Source organism: Crassostrea angulata, chromosome 2 (genome assembly GCF_025612915.1).
Source record: "Crassostrea angulata isolate pt1a10 chromosome 2, ASM2561291v2, whole genome shotgun sequence".
Taxonomy (NCBI): domain Eukaryota; kingdom Metazoa; phylum Mollusca; class Bivalvia; order Ostreida; family Ostreidae; genus Magallana; species Magallana angulata.
In genome coordinates this window covers 40,577,072-40,586,771 of record NC_069112.1, presented here as the reverse complement: position 1 = coordinate 40,586,771, position 9,700 = coordinate 40,577,072, and the positions used below count along the sequence as shown (strand labels likewise).

General features: G+C 30.3%; 1 pseudogene; it reads left to right on the top strand.

Moving 5' to 3' along the window:
• The first annotated feature begins 2,936 nt into the window (after positions 1–2,936).
• On the top strand, positions 2,937–9,700 carry LOC128174332 (uncharacterized; annotated as a pseudogene).

The following is a 9,700-nucleotide window of genomic DNA, read 5'->3' as shown; positions in this document are numbered from 1 at the left end:
TTTTAGTTGTTATTATTAAACACATTAAATTTCAGAATATTTTAAAACAAATGTTTATATTTTATCATAACCGTTTAGTTAGTCCACAGTTCGCCTCAAAATTGCCAAAAACCCATAAAACACACAACAAACAAACACACAAACAAACAGACAGACACACAAACAAATATGCAAGCAAACAGAACACATATTTTTTCATCACGTCGGTACACTGTTTTTAATTAAAATAAAAAAAAATCAATTACTTTTGGGAGTTCAGGAGCATATTTATTCTGCTGTTCCTGTGGTTGCAATTGACTCAACGGAAAAACAAATTGTATTGGTTATTCATATTGCAAGGAATCTCTGATATTGCCGTCCTGTAAAGTATCCAACAGAATAGTAAATTTTTAAATGAAGCAAATCACAGAATCGTTACAACCAATATACTTGCTCGTTTAAACCCTTTAGTTAAATGCCTGTGCAAACATACATGTATTCCTGGGTTTTTTAGGGTAAATATAGAAATTTCTATTCATCAAATTCAGATATATCCTATTTCTGTCATTTTATTATACAATTCATATTGTTCTTCATTGCAATACAAGTAATAATCCAAAGTCATTTGTCATGTAATCGTTGTCGAGTCGGAAGATTCCTAGCTCGTGAGATGCACACAAACACTACATTTTTTGTTTATAAAGAATGTATTAATCGATTTTATTAATACACTAGCGCAACAAGGAAGCTACAGTTAATAGTAAAATCATACACTATAAAGATATTCCGCGAAAAAAAACCCATACAAAATGTCGACATAAAAAGTGAATTTGCTATATTTTTATACAAGTATCTAGTTAAACTATTAAATGAAATGTGAAAACAAAATCCAAATTTTGGACCAAAAAAAAATGTATTTTTAAACCGTTTTACTTTAGAATAAAATGTACGTCAAAAGAATGGTTCACTAAAAACTGCTAAAGGTGTGAGCATTTTAAAAAAAAATAATAGGAATATTTTTGAAAATCGTATCGATTTGTCAAATTGAAAATCAACTTCACACTTACTCATTTGGTTTTCTCGTATTATCATGATTTTTAAAACATATTTTATATTTTGGCTACACGATAGTTTCTCTTTGATACTGATGATTTTTTTTGTTAAAGAAAACCAGTTTTAAGGTGTAATATCCCTCTGCTATTAATTTTACCATATCTTTTTTTAAAAATAATTCATTTTGATTTTCATGAAAGTCAATATCAATAGATTCGAATGAAACAAAGTTGAAGCAATGAAGCGCTTCTAGATTTTTCAAAAATTAATAATGTGTCTAATCATGATATGAAAAAAAACTAGACATAATGAATAGAAAAAACAGAATTTTACCATCGCAGTAACAGTAAAAACTGTTTATGAAAATAATGTATAGTTATATACATTGCCAATTCATATTAGAAAACATAATGAACGCTGCTTTTTAGTTCAGAATAGCACTTTGTTTCATAGGTTTGTAACAATAATTGCTTCAATTAGCAAGAGTTATCTTTATTTATCATAGACTATTGAAGGTTTTATATACATGTTTTACATACAGTACATGATAAATTACCATAGCTTCTAATTAATCAGAGAGGTGTCTGTTTTTAAATTTTTAAATTTGGTACATGTAAATGGATTCATATGTTTTAGAAATGCTAAAAATGTAAACCAGTCGTGAGAGCATTTTGTTATAACACAAAAAGGGGGTCAAATAAATGAACTTCCAGTAATTGATATGATAGCAATATCAGGATATATTGTTTTGAATAAAATGTAATATTATTATTTTTTAATTGTGTTGTCCCATATCTGCTCTCTCAGATAAAAAAACCCCTTATTCAATTTTGAGCATTTGAAATGTTATAAGTTTAAAACGACGATAATTAAGTCTAGAGTTTGCAATAGTCTTTGTCACGTTTTTCTCAATTATAATTCATTCCCCTTTGTGAACGAGCTGTAAATAGGGAGAGAGCAAAATTTTATCCTCAATTCTCTGGCATAAAACATCAAACACGTACCATTCATATACTGAACTAGTACATAAAATTTAGTAATATTTATAAATTAATCCATTAGGGGAAGGGGAAGGGGTATTACATGTAGACATTGCCCCATTAAAATTTTGATAAATATGATTCGCTTCTTGCATTTTTTGGTAAAAGTTTTCTTAACTTTTTTTCACTTGCCAAAAGTTTGGGTTCAGTTCGTTTTGTTCCAATTTTCTTTTTTTTATAATTGAATATTAAATAAATGTCGCCATCCAACATAAATTGGGGCCCAGCAATGCTTCCCTTGTTGCTACATGCCTTAATAATTGTGAGTTAACAGAAACAAAGTGAGATTATTTTCTACAGAAGTTATCTCTCTTATCAGAGGGATATTCCACCACAAAGTACTCTATTAATATGATTAAATAACATTCCGATAAGACATTTACTATTCGTTATTTACCTCGACATCCGATGGTGTCGTATACTCGTGATGCGATGAATCATTGTGGTTCTAAAACAAAATTGCATATACCAATAATATATTATTATTATTTTGAATTAATTATCATTGAAAAATGTGATATTAGGTTATCATCATATTTCATATCTTAAACCAATATAGGCTGCTTAGCCATATACAGTACTATCCATGTAATATCCATAACAAAAATTGTACACACTATATATTGAATTGACAAAATATGATACATTATATAAAAATGTGTAATTAAAGAAAATTGCTGATGACTACAGAAAAAGTAAATGTAAATGAATTTAGTCCTTGCACACCTACCTCTGGCAATTTTTCATATGTAGAATCTGAGAGTTCTACATAATCAGGATGCGACCCATTCTATGGAAATATAACATTCAAAGTAATCAAACATACATAATAATAAGGCCTATTTTTATCTCTTGATTAGATCTATGACTTTTGATGTATGTCTTTAAATGCTTTTTGTATCATTCTTTATGAAACAATTTGCAAATATAATCCATTTAGGTAAGATTCTATGAAAAGTTATACAAACCACGGCATTATTGACGGCAACACAAGCTTCATAGCTCGAATCTCTCAAACCCTAATCAAACAAATCAAAATTTAACATCAGTACTTATTTGAATAATTAATCTGGTTCGTTGATAAACGTTTATGTTACTAACACAAGATAAAAAAAAATACAATGCAAGTACACCTGGAAACCATAAAATCAGATATACTTTCGTTTTGTTCGAACATGTATATATCTACAAAATCAATAACTATTTAAAAGTTTGGAACACATAGTGATTGTAGAAAGCAGCCCTTATTCATGTAAAATATCAAAATATATTTCCCTTAAAAAAAACTTTCTGTCAATGAATATAAGTTCATTAACAATTAAATACTAACAATATTCGTATAATTTTGATGGACAAAACATTTTCATTTTCTATCACATATATACATATAGATAGCATTGTTATACAAAACTTGTTTTAAAATGAGTTAACACATTAAATGTTTCCTTAAAAAAAGAGATGAAATCAATGACATATCATTAGGTTTATGATCCAGATATATAAAATCATCTCGTTATTCTACGCAATGTTTGGTCAAATAAGAGTGCTATGTGACAAGCTATGAGTTGTACATTTTTTAACGTAATTGTCGTCAGAGTACAACATAAGCTGCACTTATATTACCAGGTATGTCAACCCAAATCTGGGTTTTGTTCTGTAGTGTGAAAGAATCATTGTTCGTGGCAGGCCAATATTCGTGGCTTTTGTTGGAAACCGTTGCCCACGACTTTACATACCCGCCAACCTTTAAACAATCATTTATTTAATATGAATCAAAATTGTTCTGATTATATTACCAACGAAATAACGTCCTGATTAATAACGAAAATGTTGACTACCCACAAACATTGGCACGCACAAATAAAATGATTTAACACTATGTGCTATAAGTGCGTAACAATTATTTGGCAATTAATTACTAATTTCTCTTTTACATGTATTGGACTATTGTTTTTTGTTTCCAATTTTTGTTATGTTTTATGAACGATAATATGATATAAACAGTTAGAAAACCATTAAGTCCACACTTCATTCTGTGTTTTACCATTGTCCCAAGTTTCTGCTTCCCCATTTTTTTGCTTAATACTTCGATAATCATAAATACCTTTGTGCCCAAACAACATTCATCCAATAGAATGCAAAAAGTCCAAATTTCTAGTTTGAAACACCCCTTCTACCACTAAAGGTTTCAATACACAGATAGAAATAGAAGGTATACTGGGGTTTTGCATTGCTAAAGATATAAAAAGTACACAGATTTTAAGTTGAAAAATTATGTGATGATTCCCATGACCTCTAAATGATTAAACGATGTTAACATTTCTGATCATAAATATCCTTAAGAAATTTCTTTCCGTTCATGATAAGTTCTCTGTGTAAAATACATTCGATGACAAAAACGTAAACATCGGATATTTTCCTCTGCATAAATTTCAATTGTATTTCTTTGACAGATATGTAATTTCATAAAAATTTGTCAAATATTGACGGGATCAATAATCTTGGACAGGCAATCGATAAAAAGACCCCCCTCCCCAACAAAAAAAAAATAATAATAAAATAAAATTTAAAAAAAATTAAAAAACAAAACAATTTTTTTGCTTTGGAAATTGGTCTCCAACTTGAATAAGATTTGGATGCAGGCCAATATTTCCAATAATTTTTTTCTTATCGGTAGAAAAAAGCCCTCACAGTTTAATTATTGATTTCATCAGTAAAAAAACAACAATAACAATGGCATTATAAACTATTCAGAACAAAAACACCTCTTGAATACACAGTACAAGCACATTTTATATTTCATAGATTATTAAGTAAGCCATTTAACTTACCTCTGCCATTTTCTTAACAATGAAAACAACTATGATTACGTATACTGTACCGGTTATTTTCTTGAACTCATATGCATTAAACTGAAACTAAACTAAGCTGTGGATCAATCGACAGGTTTCCTTTTAAATGAAATATTTCTCTTCCTTATCTATAGCCTTTTCCAAGTTGAAATTCAAACGCAGTATGCACAAGGAATGTGCTATTAAAAAATAAGTTGATGTTGACATACAGATTTAAAATAAAAAATTAAAACATAATTTCAATTGAAGTAAATTTAAGATTCAATTATATTTTGATATAAAGGCTCTAGAGAGCTGGTTTTTTCATCAGTCAATCATTAATCTTGTAACTCCATTTCTTAATATATTACGAATTCTTGAATTATCGAGTTATTGACTCATTATCAAAAATAGGTAAAAACGAATGTGTAGCTATCAAATCGATCTGTTCTGAGTGGATCGACCTGCTGATAACTTAAAACAGGTAGAGCTTCTTGTAATTGATAAGGGCTGAAGAGTTGCATGACACTTGAAAAATGTCCTCGAAACATCAATTCATTTGCAATAGCCGTTATCTTTAGCTGGTACGCCACTTGCAGAGTGGGACTGATCGCTATACATTGTTAAACGTAAGCGAGAATGATTTTGATCGATAGGTGTCTCTCTTATCCAGGCTGTATAGAACCTTACTGACATGGTAAAACAAGAATAGAATTCCTGGGTCCCCCGCCGGTGAAGCAGTATACTAGTATCGAGTCTATCGACCAAGGCTGATTTTCGAACTTGACCAAGGTATTAGTGGTATAAACATTTGGTATAAATTTAATGAAAATCCGTCAAAATTTGTAGGCATGAGAGCGCTTACAAGGTCAATTTTTGGATAAAACAGAGTCATTATTGTGGTCATAGTCCCATAACTCCAACAAAAAGTATCGACCAATGCTGATTTTCGAACTTGACCAAAGTATTAGTGGTATAAACATTTGGTATAAATTTAATGAAAATCCGTCAAAATTTGTAGGCATGAGAGCGCTTACAAGGTCAATTTTTGGATAAAACGGAGTCATTATTGTGGTCATAGTCCCATAACTCCAACAAAAAGTATCGACCAATGCTGATTTTCGAACTTAACCAAGGTATTAGTGGTATAAACATTTGGTATAAATTTAATGAAAATCCGTCAAAATTTGTAGGCATGAGAGCGCTTACAAAAAAGTGTGACGGACGGACGCACGGACACACGGACACACAGACCCACGGACCCACGGACACACGGACCCACGGACACACGGACGGACGCCCGGCATTTCTATGTCCCCGCACCGCGTTGCGGCGGGGGACAAAAAGAGTATATGTATAAATATTTCAGAAATGTAGTATATTTCACCATAGGTAGACATTCAATATTATGTGTTTTAAACATTTAACATTTACACTCGGACTTATTTGTACAGTTTCCTTCTTACAAAATTGGTGTTTCGTTTGAAATCTCACACAACCAAATATGAACAGATCCTATTCTAGTTTCCATGTATCAAGATCCAGTTCTATCCAGATTTATAACGATCGTCAATATGCTTGCCTCTAAATTCCCAATTTTCGATAGTCAAGTCATGCAAGAGTTTCATGTAACCTTCGTGTGTGGAGGTATTGTTTACTTCTAGTTATAATAGCATGGGGAACATTACGGTTACGTTAAAGACTGTCACAATGTTCCAGGGCACACTTGTAAACCTGTAAAACTGCATGAACTAGCAAAGAAACAACACCTTTGGCCTGCGTGGCTTAGAGCCATAAGTCGTAAACACTTTAATCCAAAACGAACTCTGGTAAAAATCATAATTTCTCATTCGCAGTGAAGCACATATAAATCGCCACCTTTCATGATATGAAAACGTACTTTTCTCAACAAATCAAGACATTCTCATTTACATCCTCTTTTTCCACTTCTTGTCCCGTCTGTTGCAACCACTATTGAAATAAAACCACTATTGAAATAAATTATTTCAATAGTGGTTGGGAATGTATTTCATTAGAAAAATCACCTTGCGACCACTATTGAAATAAAACCACTATTGAAATAAATTATTTCAATAGTGGTTGGGGACGTATTTCATTAGAAGAATCACTTTGCAACCACTATTGAAATACAACTACTATTGAAGTAATCATTTTAATAGAAGTTGGGGATGTATTTCATATTAACAACTACATTACAGACACCATTAAAGTTCAACTTCTATTAAATTTATATTTTCAATCGTAGGTCGGAATGAATTACGTTATAAATATAACTATGTAATCACTATTGTAACACATTTGGAAAGAACGAAGTTGTATACATGTGTATCATATTTGCAAACTATTTTGAAATGCAAGAAATCTTACGAATAATTTCAAATGCACAATTATGTTACATTTTTCACTGCTGAGTAGAAATAAATAACCAATACTCGCAAATAAACATACATATACTTTCGTTTTAATTTATAAAACAATTTCAAATACACAATTAAGGTACTAAAGACTTGCATATTTTACGGTAATAATAATCACAAGACTATGAAATAAATGTACTTATTTTAGGATTATCACTGTTGTGCAGAAATAATCAATCCTCGCAGATTAACATATGGAATTGTTTTCATATTTTTTCTTCACCTTTCGCTTTCTATAGATATATCATGTTTTATGAAAATTGTAAATTATTTGTACTAGAAGACAACGTTGTAAATTGCCAGAACTTCTATTCAAAACCCCTGCATATTAAAAAATAATTTAAAGCTTATATATCATTATAGATATATGTTATAATGAATATCACTATTGAGATAAATAATTTCAATAGTGGTTGTGGATGTTCTTCATTATGACCAATATTGAATGAAATAAATTATTTCAATAGTGGTTGGGTATGCGTTTCATTTTAACCACTATTGAAATAAATTATTTCAATAGTGGTTAGGTATGCATTTTATTACAACCACTATTGAAATAATTTATTTCAATTATGGTTAAGGATGCGGTTCACTACAACCATTAATGAAATAAAATATTTCAATAGTGGTATGGATGCATGTCATTTTAATGCCTATTATTCCGACTGTGCATAACACTTTCGGTTCCAGATGACAGAAGGTATGGGAAACATGGCCATATAGAAAATAAATCAAAGAACATCATAATCAAAAAGGAATTCATTATCTTATAAGACATACTTCTTATCTTAAGAAACTCCCCTAGCAGAAAGAAAATTGTTACAAACAGACATAATAATAGACATAAAGCTGAAATGCATCATCAACCACTATTGAAATACTTTATTTCAATAGTGGTTAAAATGAAACGCATCCTTAACCACTATTGAAATAATATATTTCAATAGTGGTCATAATGAAGTACACCCCCAACCACTATTGAAATAATTTATCTCAATAGTGATATTTATAATAATATTTATCAATAAATGATTATTCAATATACAGGGGGTTTGAATAGAAGTTCTGACAATTTACAAGATGTTCACTGTTGCAAATGTGCAAATGATATACACTATTCATAGGACATGATATGTCTTTTGAAAGAGAAATATAAAGAAAAAAAATTCAAAGTAATATTTACAAAGAAATTCGTTCTGAGGTACGATTGAAAAAATAATTTTAATAGGAGTTGTACTTCAGCAGTGTCTGTAAATTGATTTTAAAATAGAATACATCCCGGAACACTATTTAAAAAAATTATTTCAATAGTGGTTGTATTTCAATAGTGGTTGCAAAGTGATTCTTCAAATGAAATACATTCCCAATCACTATTGAAATAATTTATTTCAATAGTGGTTTTATTTCAATAGTGGTTGCAAAGTGATTTTTCTAATAAAATGCATTCCTAACCACTATTGAAATAATTTAATTCAATAGTGGTTTTATTTCAATAGTGGTTGCAACACCCCGTCTCTCTATCCTTATTGCCCCCCCCCCCCACTAGAATGCTTACTGTTAATGATTTTTTTTTTCATTAAATTTAGGTGTGTTCTGACCACTTCTCTGGTGGTAATAGAAGGAATTAGAACTCCAACCCTTTTTCCTACCTTACAAGACTGTGAAATCGGTTAGAATAAGACTTTCAAAGAAAGATAATAAAATGAATCTAGAAAGCCCAGCCCAAGCAGTAGATGTAAATGAATACAAGTGAGTACTGTAACAATTTATATCCAAATAAAATGTTATATTTTATCATTTTTACAAAAAAAAAACTATTTTAAAATATCAGGTACATAAATTTGTAACCGTAATAACGAGAATGAGCATTTTAACAATATTGTTTCTCATATGTATTACTTATTATAAAGATCAGATGATGAGCATCATTATGATCAATGAAAATGTCAGAATTAGATTCTTTGACCAGTTGAAAAGTTAACACAAATTCTATAGGAAAAATGAAAGTGTTAATTTTCACGTGAATTATCTCATTGTTCCGCAATTCTGTACATCAAACAGTACAATGACTATCTCCTCGACATCCAAATTTAGATACCCCTACTTTAAGCAAATGAGGCAAGGATATTTTGCCATTTTTTTCGGACAACTTCTAGAACTGTGAACACCATAGAAGATATAAAGGACAAAAATGACAAAATGGTTTTTTTTTTACCGGCCTTTCAGTTTGTGACACATACAAAGCATTATTTGAATGCTTAAAACAACAAGAGCAGACACAATTGTTTTGGATTCTTCTGTTGTGAAAACAGAAACTGATGCAAAGAAAGGGAGAGCGAAAAGGAAGCTTAAAATTTAG